Here is a 14,718-nt window from a genome sequence, read left to right as displayed (position 1 = left end):
ACAATACACAACCATGGTTAACCATTCTCGCGTCATGGTGCTACCGGCTCTTTGGTTCACACCATACGCATTTGTCATGATGCTACCGGCTCTTTGGTTCACATCACAACTCGAGTCATACTCACGTCAGAGTGCTACCGGCTCTTTGATTCACACTCTAACAACGCTAAGGTGCTACCGGCTCTTTGGTTCACACCCTAACAAATCATGCTATAGTGTACCGGCTCTTTGGTTCACACTACAACACACGTACTATGACGCTACCGGCTTTTTGGTTCACATCATAGCACGCTCGCACATACTATGGCACTACCGGCTCTTTGGTTCATACCATAGCATACAAATAAATACATTACATACATATGCATATAATCATTCCACTCACCTTAACGTCTTCGGTGAATGTTTTATACTTCCGCAAGCTTCAAGGCAAAGTACCTAATATAATAAGTACTCGATCAACAAACAAACTTGTTGGACTAAATACCAACACTTCACTCATGTGCATTTAATGACTTAATTGCATTAAATGCCCCATTTTCACCAAAACCGCCCCTTAAGGGTCAAGACCATCATTAATCACTTAAAAGCTAGTGATTAAGGTCCAACAACACTAACTATTACACAATTAGGGTATTTCATACCCATATTTTCCAACTAGGTCAATCATTAGCCCTTTGACTAATTTAAAGTCAACACACCCATTTCGGGTCATCCACTAACCCATCTAACACCCATTTACTAATTTACTAGGTGTGCTAGTGATTAACTAACCAATTAGGACTCATAAACATCATTTAACACTTTGAAACCCTAGGTTAGTTACCATTGAGTCTTCATGACTCCATCTTATCCAAGAACACCCAAGATCACCAAATATAGGTTTTATGTTCTTCATTTACCCAAACCCTAACCCATACATAAATCAAAGTAAGGAAATCCAAGTTAGAACATACCACTACAACCAAAACGTAGCTAGAGAGGAGATGGACAACTTTAGAACTCGAGCTAAGACCCAAAACTAGCTCCTCCTTCCTTGGCTTGAGATTTCTCACACAAGAATCTCACTCTCTCTCTAAAATTGAAGTGGAAAGGATAAGGTTGTTGATAATGGAGTTATGACTCTCCCAAAACTGACCTACTGGCCTTAAACTCGCCCACAAGTGAAATTACCAAAAAGCCCATCAAAATATCTAATTAAAACAAGCAGCACCCGGCTACAATGGACAGTGCGCCACGCGCACCAATAGGTGTGCGCTGAGCGCACTATGCCCAGCTCAGCTTCTGACCTCAGTTTTAATGCACAACGTCACCCACGCTTCATGTACTCTATTTACAGCTCTGTACAATAAATATTAGGGTCTTACAACTCTCCCCCACTAGAATTGGAGTGCGTCCTCGCGATCCAAGCCGCATGACAAGAGGGAAGGTAAACCAATACGAACTCTTCGGGCTCCCAAGTAAACTCGGAACCTTTACTACGACGCCATTGAACTTTAAAAGTTCTCACCTCTTTATTTCTCAACCTTTTGACTTTCTCATCGAGTATAGCAATAGGCTCCTCAATATACTCTAACTTATTGTTTAGCTCGATCTCGTCTAATGGCACCCAAGAAGAATCATCCGCAAGACACTTACGGAGATGGGAAACATGAAATGTATTATGGATCCCCGCAAGCTCTTCGGGTAATTTCAAACGATACGCAACTTCACCAACACGAGCTAAAATTTTAAATGGCCCAATAAATCGATGAGCTAACTTTCCCCGTTTTCGAAACCGAATAACACCTTTCCATGGCGAAACCTTAAGCATCACCATGTCACCTTCTTGAAATTCGATCATTCGTCTACGCTTGTCGACATACGACTTTTGTCTATCTTGCGCCTTTTTCAAATGATCCCGAATCATATCAATCATGCTATTCGTTTCTAAGACCAAATCGGTACTCCCGATTTCTTTTTGACCAACTTCACCCCAACAAATCGGAGTTCGGCACCTCCGCCCATAAAGCATCTCGTAAGGTGGCATCCCGATACTAGTATGATAACTATTATTGTACGAGAATTCCACCAAAGGTAAATGCTCATCCCAACTACCACCGAAATCAATAATACACGCCCGTAACATATCCTCCAAAGTTTGATTCGTACGTTCGGTTTGACCGTCCGTTTGAGGATGGTACGTCGTGCTCAATTTCAATTGTGTGCCCATATCTTCATGAAACTTTTCCCAAAATCGAGATGTGAAACGATTATCTCGATCCGAAATAATAGATATAGGAACCCCGTGTCTCGCTTTCACCTCCTTGATAAATAACTTAGCCAAAGTCTCCGATGATATCGCTTCCCGAATGGGAAGAAACAAAGCACTCTTCACCAATCGATCAACTATTAACCAAATCGAGTCAAATTGGGTTCTCGCCGTCTTTGGTAACTTTGTGATGAAGTCCATGGTAATGTGCTCCCATTTCCATTTCAAGATTTCTAACGGTTGTAACTTACCATACGGCTTTTGGTGTTCGGCTTTCACTTGCAAACACGTGACGCATTGTTCAACATACTTAACAACATCACGTTTCATGCCCGGCCACCAATACTCTTTCCTCAAATCAAGATACATTTTCGTCGCGCCCGGGTGAATGGAATACTTTCACTTATGTGCTTTATCAAGTAGCACTCTTCGATGATCACCTATTTTAGGCACCCACACTCTTCCTTGAAAAGATAACAAACCATGCGGACCTAAGGTAATAAACTCCGTTTGTCCCACGATTCGTTCCTCATGCTTATTGTTAACAAAAGCTTCGATTTGAGTCTCGCCAAGATTTACAAGGAAATCGTTAGTAATAATCATGCGTAACGATCCTACTCGTATCGCCGGATGTTGACTCTTTTGACTTAATGCATCCGCGACCACATTCGCCTTACCCGGATGATAAAGTATTTCACAATCATAGTCTTTCACCACATCCATCCATCTACGTTGACGATAATTCAAATCTCTTTGATCAAAAAGATGTTTCAAACTCTTGTGATCCGAATAAATCATACACTTGACACCATACAAGTAATGGCGCCAAATTTTCAACGCATGAACTACCGCCGCCAACTCAAGATCATGAGTCAGATATCCCGTTTCGTGTTCCTTTAATTATCGGGAGGCATACGCGATGACTTTACCTCTTTGCATTAGAACACACCCGAGCCCATTTAAAGACGCGTCACAATAAACCGTCATGTCTTCTACCCCTTCCGGCAATACTAACACCGGAGCTTGACATAACTTCTCTTTTAGCAATTGAAAGGCAATTTCTTGCTCGTTCTTCCAATTAAATCTTGCGTTCTTTCTCGTCAATTTCGTCAATGGAGAAGCAGTCTTGGAAAAGTCTTGGATAAACTGACGATAATAACCGGCAAATCTGAGAAAACTTCAGATCTCCGTAGGCGTAGTTGGTCGTCCCCAACTCTTTACCGTCTATATCTTCCCCGGATCTACTTGAATACCATTTTCGTTCACAATATGGCCAAGGAATTGAACTTCCCTTAGCCAAAATTCACATTTGGAGAATTTAGCATACAACTTCTCATTCCACAACGTCTTTAACATGCACCACAAATGATGTTCATGTTCCTTCATACTCTTCGAATAGACAAGTATGTCGTCAATGAACACAATTACCGACTTGTCCAACATAGGTTGGCACACTCGGTTCATAAGATCCGTGAATGCCGCCGGTGCATTCGTAAGACCGAAAGGGATAACTTCGAATTCAAAATGCCCATAACGCGTTCGAAAAGCCGTTTTCTCGATATCTTCCTCACGGACCCGCATTTGGTGATAGCCGGACCGTAGGTGGATTTTAGAGAAATATGTTGCACCTTGGAGTTGATCAAACAAATCGTCAATCCTAGGCAAAGGATAACGATTCTTGATCGTCACTTTGTTCAACTCCCAATAATCGATGCACATCCGCATACTACCATCCTTCTTCTTCACGAATAAAACCGGAGCGCCCCATGGCGAAGCACTCGGTCGAATAAAACCCCTTTCAAGTAACTCTTGGATTTGATTTAACAACTCTTGCATTTCCGTCGGCGCTAAACGATAAGGAGTTTTAGAAATGGGGGTAGCCCCCTGAACCAACTCAATGCGAAATTCAACTTGTCTTTCCGCCGGAACACCCGGTAACTCATCCGGAAAAACGTCTTCAAATTCATTAACCACTGGAATTTCACGAATGGGTGGTGGCTCATCACGAGTATCAACAACATGGGCAAGAAAAGCCATGCCACCACTAACAAGGAAACGACGTGCCCGTGCAAAAGTGCATATCGGCACAAGTCTTCTTCGTTTATCCCCATGAATAATTAACTCTCCCCCACTAGGGGTCTTCACACGAATAGATTTTTCATGGCATGCAATATCGGCTCTATTATGATCGAGCCAATTCATACCAACAACGATATCAAAATCACCCAAAGTCATCGGGATGAGATCGATTTTAAAGTTTTCGGCACCAAACACAACATTACAATTTTTACACACATTAACCACTAGCACCGTCTTGCCATCCGCTATTTCAACTTCTACCGGACGACTTAACTTAGCTAGCGGTTTATTAAGTTTAGGCACAAATTTCGGTGACACAAACGACAAGTTTGCACCACTATCAAAGAGTATCCTTGCCGGATTAGAATTAACCATGAAAGTACCTGAGACAACTTCGTTAGATTGCTTGGCTTCCTCATTGGTCATCAAATAATTGCGACCCCTAGCCGTACCCGCCTCCTTCTCTAGCCACTTAACATTATCGTTGCGCAATTCGGGACACTCCGACCTCTTGTGCCCTTCTTTGTTACAATTAAAACAAACGATTTTGCTGGAAGATGAGTGATAATGCTAAAAACGAACATATATTTCATAGCATTATTCCTCAAGAAAGACAAGCTTTTAGTTGCAATTGTTCTATTTACAAGTGATATTCGTTTAAATAATAAAAGGTGAAGACAAAAGACAGATTCGACGAATTGAAGACGCAAACGACCAAAAAGCTCAAAAGTACAAAATATAATCAAAGAGGTTCCAATTATTGATAAGAAACGTCTCGAAATTACAAGAGTACAAGATTCAAAACGCAAAGTACAAGATATTAAATTGTACGCAAGGACGTTCGAAAATCCGGAACCGGGACCAGAGTCAACTCTCAACGCTCGACGCAACGGACTAAAAATTACAAGTCAACTATGCACATAAATATAATATAATATTTAAATAATTCTTATAATTATTTATATATTATATAAATAAAATAAACCGTCGGCAAGAAAAACTCCAAACTGGAGTGAGCTGTATTTACAAACTCCGCGACTCGCGGAGTTTGAAGGCAAAAAGAGCCGCGAGTCGCGGAGCCCCAAAGTTTGAAACTCCCTATAAAGCCAACCGAATTCTGAGCATTTTTATCATCCTTTTTCTTCTTCTCTCATAATACGTAAATATTTATATTTATATTTTAATTTTAATTTTAATTTTAATTTTAATTCTAATAATAAGGGTATGTTAGCGAATGTTGTAAGGGTGTAAGTCGAAATTCTGTCCGTGTAACGCTACGCTATTTTTAATCATTGTAAGTTATGTTCAACCTTTTTACATTAATGTCTCGTAGCTAAGTTATTATTATGCTTATTTAATCCGAAGTAATCATGATGTTGGGCTAATTACTAAAATTGGGTAATTGGGCTTTGTACCATAATTGGGGTTTGGACAAAAGAACGACACTTGTGGAAATTAGACTATGGGCTATTAATGGGCTTTATATTTGTTTAACTAAATGATAGTTTGTTAATGTTAATATAAAGATTTACAATTGGGCGTCCCTATAAATTACCATATACACTCGATCGGACACGATGGGCGGGGTATTTATATGTACAAATAATCGTTCATTTAACCGGACACGGGAATGGATTAATAGCCACTAGAATAATTAAAACAGGGGTGAAATTATGTACAAGGACACTTGGTATAATTGATAACAAAATATTAAAACCTTGGGTTACACTCAGTCGAGATCCTGGTGTAATTATTAAACAAAGTATTAAAATCTTGTTACAGTTTAAGTCCCCAATTAGTTGAAATATTTAACTTCGGGTATAAGGATAATTTAACGAGGACACTAGCACTTTATATTTATGACTGATGGACTGTTATGGACAAAAACCAGACGGACATATTAAATAATCCAGGACAAAGGACAATTAACCCATGGGCATAAAACTAAAATCAACACGTCAAACATCATGATTACGGAAGTTTAAATAAGCATAATTCTTTTATTTCATATTTAATTTCCTTTATTTTATATTTAATTACACTTCTAATTATCGCATTTTTATTGTTATTGTATTTAATTGCACTTTTAATTATCGTACTTTTTAATTATCGCAAGTTTATTTTATCGCACTTTTATTATTCGCAATTTCATTATCGTTATTTACCTTACGCTTTAATTTAAGTCTTGTATTTATTTTTAATATTTTACATTTGATTTTAACTGTGACTAAAGTTTTAAAATCGCCAAACCGGTCATTAAACGGTAAAAACCCCCCTTTATAATAATAATATTACTTATATATATATATTTGTATTTTTATAAAAGTAAACTAATATAGCGTTAAGCTTTGTTTAAAGATTTCCCTGTGGAACGAACCGGACTTACTAAAAACTACACTACTGTACGATTAGGTACACTGCCTATAAGTGTTGTAGCAAGGTTTAAGTATATCCATTCTATAAATAAATAAATATCTTGTGTAAAATTGTATCGTATTTAATAGTATTTCCTGCTAAAATTAATAGTATTTCCTAGTACACCTCGCACACATCAAGTTATTTTTGGCGCCGCTGCCGGGGACACTCTTAAAAGCCGGAAGCGCAACGCTAATATAAAAAAAAAAAAAAATTAGTTTACTTTTATTAAAATTCGTTTTTATAAAAATACGTTTTAAATATTCGAAAATATAAAAAGAAAAACAAAAATATAAGTATTTTTAAGATTTTGATAAATATTTAAGTTTTATAAAGTTTCTTTAGTTTGTAAAAATATAAGTTTTATTTAATTTATTTTATAAATATATTTTATAAATATAAAACCGAAAAAAAATTTAATTTATATAAATCTATTTTTAAGATATTTTTAAAATTATAAAGAAGTTCTATTTTTATTTAAGTTTTTAAATATAAGTTTTTATTATACAAATATTTTGATATAAAAACAGAAAATATAAAATAAAAAATATAAAAAAAAAACGTGTCAATTTAAACTGTACCAGAGTTGAATTTTGGAACCCCGCGCCTCGCGGAGTTTTATGCTTGAAATACCGCAACTCGCGGAGAGACTCTGACACCGACAGAAACCCTAAACTGCATTTATTACGGAATATTATTAATTATTATTATTATTAACCCTAATTATTATTATTATTATAATTAGTTTTATTCTAAGTTACTTTTTATTTAATTTATATTTTAGTTAAATTAGTTTAATTAAATTGTAAAATTAATAGTTTTAATAAATAAATAATATAAAAATAATATTTTTATAAAAATTGTAATTTTTACAACTTTTTGTATATTTTTATATTTTGTCCCTTTTTAATCGTTTTAGCGTAATATTTGTATTTTTAGCTCATATTTAATTTTAAACTTAGTTTTTGCCATAGTTATTTTTACGTCTAGATTTTTAGGCTTTGCCGTAGAATTCCTTAAGTGCTTTTTCTTTAGACTAAGATTTAGGTGCTTTAGAATTTTGCGACGCCTTTTTAAGTTTTAGTTTCTTTTTAAGTTATTTCCATTTGGGATTTAGTTTTTCCTGTAAGCTTTAATATTTTTAGACGACTTTTACCTATGTATCAATTATCATTCCAATTAGTAATTTCAATTTGCGATTATAATTTTAAGTTAGTTGTAGTAATAAGGTTAGGTTAGTCAAGTGTTTTTAAGTTTTATAAGTTTCTTTTATTTTTCCGTCACCTTTTATTTTTCAACCATTTTTCTTTTTCGACCTTTTTCGACGAACTCTTTTTCTTTCTTATTTCTCGCTATTCTAGTTTTTAGGACATAGATTTTTATTCTACTTCTTATCTAAATTTCTTAAAATTACGAAAATTTATTTTAAGTGGTTAAATTGATAGACATCAAAATTTTCTGGTTCGTAGTAATAGTTGGATTTGTACGTGGACCGGGTTATTGGAGCCAAACAGTCCTCAATTATATTGAGACCAAACGAATCCTGCCCCTCTGCTGCATCTTTTGGCTATTCGAAACGTGGGCAAAATCAGAAAAGTCTATTGATTGGATAACTTATTATAATTTTTCTTTTCTTTTAAAAACTAATAGGATATTCAGTGAATGCACCGAGCAAGACGTTCACCACCTTTTGTACGTTCACCACCTGTAACTAGATCAAGACATTTAGCAAATATTACTGCCGTTGATTTTTCTTTAGAATCGTCATCCAGTCGACCAAGTACTCCAGTTCAAATTTTCGATAATCCATTTCTTGAACCCGACCTCACAATTGAGAATCCGGAGAATATTCAGGAATGATTCGTAGATCCTGAACCACTAAACTTTCCTCCGGAACCACCAATCATTCAAACAGAGATTGTTGAGGAACGAACCATTAAATCAGAATCCTTTAGTGATTCCGATTCAACAAATTCAATTATGGAGAATCTGGAACCTTTAAGTATGGAAGACCGAATGAGAGCTAAACGCACTGGCCAAGGTCACGCAATTACTCATCCAGACATTCATGCGCCAGATTATGAAATCAAAGGACAAATTCTACACATGGTGACTAATCAATGCCAATTTAGTGGTGCACCGAAGGAAGATCCAAATGAACATCTACGTACCTTTAATAGGATCTGCACACTATTTAAAATCCGAGAAGTGGAGGATGAACAGATATATCTCATGTTATTTCCCTGGACTTTAAAGGGAGAAGCCAAAGATTGGCTGGAATCGTTACCTGAAGGGGCGATTGATACATGGGACGTTTTAGTTGAAAAATTTCTTAAACAATTCTTTCCTGCATCTAAAGCCGTAAGACTTCAAGCAGAAATTGTTACGTTTACACAGAAGCCAAATGAAACTCTATATGAGGCGTGGACAAGATATGGAAAGTTATTAATGAAAGGACCCGTTCATATACATTATAAACGATTCACAATAGTTGATTACATTGCGAGGTATTTGACCTCTATATGATACATTTTACAAACATTGCATTCGTTTTTAAAAGACAATCTTTCTTTACATCAAAAATTGACAGGCATGCATACCATTTCATAATATCCACTATCCACTATAAATTGATTTAATAATAATCTTTGATGAACTCAATGACTCGAATGCAACGTTCTTCGAAATATGCTATGAAAGACTCCAAGTAATATCTTTAAAATGAACCAATGCACAGCGGAAGATTTCTTTAACACCTGAGAATAAACATGCTTTAAAGTGTCAACCAAAAGGTTGGTGAGTTCATTAGTTTATCATAATCATTTATTTCCATCATTTTAATAGATCACAAGAATTTCATTTCCAGTTCTCATAAATATACGTCCCATGCATAGAGACAAAAATAATCATTCATATGGTGAACATCTGGTAACCGACATTAACTAGATACATATAAGAATATCCCCTATCATTCCGGGATCCTCCTTCGGACATGATATAAATTTCGAAGTACTAAAGCATCCGGTACTTTGGATGGGGTTTGTTAGGCCCAATAGATCTATCTTTAGGATTCGCGTCAATTAGGGTGTCTGTTCCCTAATTCTTAGATTACCAGACTTTAATAAAAAGGGGCATATTCGATTTCGATAATTCAACCATAGAATGTAGTTTCAATTACTTGTGTCTATTTCGTCAAACATTTATAAAAGCGCATGTATTCTCAGTCCCAAAAATATAAAGGGTAAAAAGGTAAATGAAACTCACCATACTGTATTTCGTAGTAAAAATACATATAACGTCATTGAACAAGTGCAAGGTTGGCCTCGGATTCACGAACCTAAATTAATTATATATATTTATGTGTTGGTCAATATTTGTCTAACAAATTAGTTCAAGTCATAGTGTACCACAATCCTAATGCTCGAGACTAATATGCAAAAGTCAACAAAAGTAAATTTGACTCAAAATAATTTCTAAAAATCTATACATGATTAATATATAGTTTAAATATCGTCGTTTTATATTTTTAAATATTTTTAAAAGATTTATTAGAGTAAATAATATAATTTGTTTATTAATAAATAAAATTTTATATTATATTTATATAATAAAATATACTTTTATATATATTAAGTAATAAAATTTATAGGGTTCATTTAATATTATAAAGATAATATGATAGGTATTATTAAAGTAAGTTATTACACGTAGTAAAATATGTTTGTATCAAATATTTATTTGATAAAATAATATCTATAATGATAGTAAGTAAAAGTTGTATTATTTTGTAATAATAATAATTATTATAAAAATATCAATATTTATAATTACTAAGATGACATTATGATAAAACGATAATTCTAATTATAATAACTTTAATATTTACGATAATATTTAATATTATCTTTAAAATAATAATTCTATTTAAAATAATAATAATAATAATGATATTTTATAGTAACAATGACATTTCTATTAAAATGATAATTTTTGTTAAAATGATAGTTTTAATACTAACGATAGTTTTAATAATAATAGTAATGATAAAAATAATAAGAACGATAATTTTATCTAAATCAATATCTTATAATATTTTAATTTCATCATGATACTCTTACCCATTATTTCCTAATCGTTTCGTTTAATAGCTTTTAATCGTCTTTTATATTGTGTTCGTAATAATGATAATAATAGTAATCAAAATAATTAGGTGTTACAAATATTTGTTTTTACAACACTAATATTAATAATGATAGTTACTATAACATTATTAACGATAATACTAATAATTATCTTAATGATAATATAGTAATAATAATAATAACAATAATAATAACTATTTTTAAATAATGATATATATATTAATAATGATAATAAAAATAATAATAATAATACCAATAATAATAATAATAATAATTGGATAATAATAATACTAATTATAACTTTAACGATAATAACGATAGTAATAATAAAAAAAATTAACAATTTTTAATGATAAATCCTTTTATTGATAAAGATAATAATAATAATAATAATAAGATAAAACTAGAACGACGATAATAACGACGATAATAATAATCATTTTTAATAATAATACAAAAATTCGATGGACTATAACTTCAAATCTGTTCATCGAAATCATTCGATATCTAAATGAAAAGTTCTTAATTTTTCGCTAGCTTTCCAACGACATGCATATCTTATACCTTATCTCAGTCGCATATATAACTAATTCAGGATTCAACATAACCTAACTAAAGGCAATATCAAAAGTACAAACATGCATAATCCTATATACTCGAGCACTAGTCAGGGACACACTATTAGTATGTAAAAGTTAAATTATGAGTACTCACGTATCAATATTGAGATTCAATATTGCAGGAAAGGTACGTAGACGCAACGGAGATGATAAACACTATATTGACCTCACGAGCATACCCATGAACCATACCCAATCACCTCCATAGCTATAACCCATAATTTCCTTAATCCAATCCCACTCGAAAAACAATTTCGAAATCACTCGGATATCACTCTGACGTAATATTTTATGTATACTAATAATGTCTTGAAATAATACGGAGTAAATATATATATGTAAATCGATTGAGAGAGTTTAGAGAAAAATATTTTCAAGTTTCTATGAAATAATGAAACCTATTGAATTCTATTTATAATAGATTTTTGAATTATTAAAGTGAATTATTAAAGTATGAATTATTAAAGTGAATTATTAAAGTATGAATTATTAAAGTGAATTATTAAAGTGAATTATTAAAGTATGAATTATTAAAGTGAATTATTAAAGTATGAATTATTAAAGTGAATTATTAAAGTTAAAGTAAAGTAAAAATAAAGTAAAGGTAAAGTTTAAGTATAGTAAAAGTATAAAACTATGTATGTATAATACGCGTATAAATATATATATTATTAATTTAAATCATTATATATATTTAATAAAATAAAATATAAATATCGTTATCTTTATCATACTGGTTAAGTAATGAGTTGTCAAAAGTGGTTCTAGATATTTATAAAAGTTATATACGTTTTAATAATAAAGTTCTTTTTAAACTGAAAGCGTTTTTGTACGTTTGAAACTAAATCAAATAAATATAATAATTTTGTTTTCCAAAACCAAATATATTTTTAAGAATTATTTTGTTTAAAGGTTAAAATAATGGAAATCGTTATATCATAAAATGTTTTAAAAAAATAGAATCATATATATTCATAATAGGTTTCAAGTTTTTAAATTACAGTTTGTTGGTGAAGCATGGGATAAAGTTCAAAGGTTAAATAAATGTATGAAATCATCTTAATGAAAAATGTCGAGTTACTTAACTTGTCGATATCCAACATCTAAGTTATTTACACTTCACGTTCTTACTTATAAATCACTTTACCATTTTCCGAATGTTGTCAAAAAGAATAGATTTCTTAAATCACAGTGGACCTCATAACATAGACCCGTAATCATATCATAATGTATCTGATAAATCAATCATTTGATATTATCTTCTAATTCCATCGATAAACATATTGAAACAAATACGTTCATGTAAAGTATTATACGTTTAATACTTTATTAATATTCTCAAGTTATAATATATATATATATATACATATTTATTTACATATAACGGTTCGTGAATCGTCAGAATTTAGTCAAGGTTATAATGAATGTATGAACACAATTTAAAATTCTTGAGATTTAACTTAACAAACTTTGCTTATCGTGTCGGAATAATATAAAGATAAAGTTTAAATTTGGTTGGAAATTTCCGGGTTGTCACAGTACCTACCCGTTAAAGAAATTTCGTCCCGAAATTTGAGTGGAAAGGTCGTGAATGATAATAAGTATGTTTTCATGATGCATACAGGCTGAAAATTAGAGTTTTATCATCAGCGAATAATTTGGATAAACAATTCATTTATATGAAGAGTACGAATGAAGCTAACATAGAAGAGTGAAATGAGTAAGTGTAGATTCGTCTTATCATTTGACGTAGATATGATTGATTTCCATATTTCAAGGGATTTGAAGAAAATCTTTGTAATAAGATTTGATTCTCTGGTAACAAAAGGAATTAGGATCCTCTTTAAATGCGATCGTCCATTTTAATTGTTCTGTCGGAGATTTTCTTATAAATTCACCTCCTTCGTTTTCTTACAACTCACACCTTCTGTTGATGCATTTTATGCAAGTCCCTAGACATCTACCCACGTCCATTGCAGGTACAACAGTTTACAGGCCACCATGATCGTTCGTTATTATCCTATCCGTGTTTGTATGTGGTTACAGCAACTGCAGGAACAAGATTTGGATGTTTGACTATGTTAGACTTAGTCAGACGTCCGAGTGAAGCCTCACTCGTACGGCTGACAGGCTCATACGCACAGTTGATGCTGAGCTAAGTCACAATTACAATCTAAATGAGAAGACACGAGTGAGTGATCACCCGTATGGCTGATGAAGCCAACTCGTATGTGTGATGGATGAATCGTACGGATGAGTCAACAGCAGGGGTATATAAAGTCTTATGTTCTTCATTTTAGGTTAAGCTTCTCATTTGTTACACACACTCAGATCTGGTGAGCTCCTCCGATTCTCTCTCAACCCAAATCACCCAGATGGTGAATAATAGCTCTAGGTGTTGATCTAATCACACTTGATTTAGTTGTGATATGACTAAATTAATCCCAAAAAGCTTAACCTATTCACTAGAGGGTTTGATTCACTTATTCCGTCATTGTGTGAGTTAAATCTGTTGATTTCTAAGTTCCTAGTCATGTTTCATCACCTTCTATTCTTTCCCCCTCAACTCATATTTTAAAGTATTCATCAATATGCTCCATCCAGTTCTGATTCTCGATATACTTATAACTTTCATATCGGTTATTCTTCTTTTTCATCTACCGCCGGAAGAATCTATTTACTTCTACTATACTCTTGGGTTTATAGTGTTTCTAGTTCTCTCGTGTCTTTATATTGCTATATGCATCGATATATATGGTTTATAATTTTTGGTTTGTCGTTGGGCTTTATATCTTCCCTTATATTTCAAAGTCTCTGTTTCTATCTTCTATAATCATTGTCATCCACAGTTAATGCTCTCTTTTATTTGCTGCAATTTATACCCCAATTTCTATTTCAGAGTTTTGTCCTTTCGTTTCTTCTTCTTGCGATTAAGCACCGCTTGTAATGGTCCAGAATTCACAGATATGAATTTCGGAATGAACATTGTTAATGTTCTAGGAAGGAAATTATGATGGCACGATCTTGACTTGTCAAATTACTAGAATACCTTGGAAAAGGCCGAATCATCAAGAAATATTTTCTTGATATTTTAGAGGTTAAATAGAATACAAGAGTCGTATAACATGGCACATGATGATGTTATGATCTATTAATCATCACGTTCCATTTAGAAACTCAGCATGAATTACTGTAATATAATCACGTTGAT

The sequence above is a fragment of the Rutidosis leptorrhynchoides genome, chromosome 9 (genome assembly GCF_046630445.1).
Source record: "Rutidosis leptorrhynchoides isolate AG116_Rl617_1_P2 chromosome 9, CSIRO_AGI_Rlap_v1, whole genome shotgun sequence".
Classification (NCBI taxonomy): domain Eukaryota; kingdom Viridiplantae; phylum Streptophyta; class Magnoliopsida; order Asterales; family Asteraceae; genus Rutidosis; species Rutidosis leptorrhynchoides.
This window is presented reverse-complemented; position numbering follows the sequence as displayed.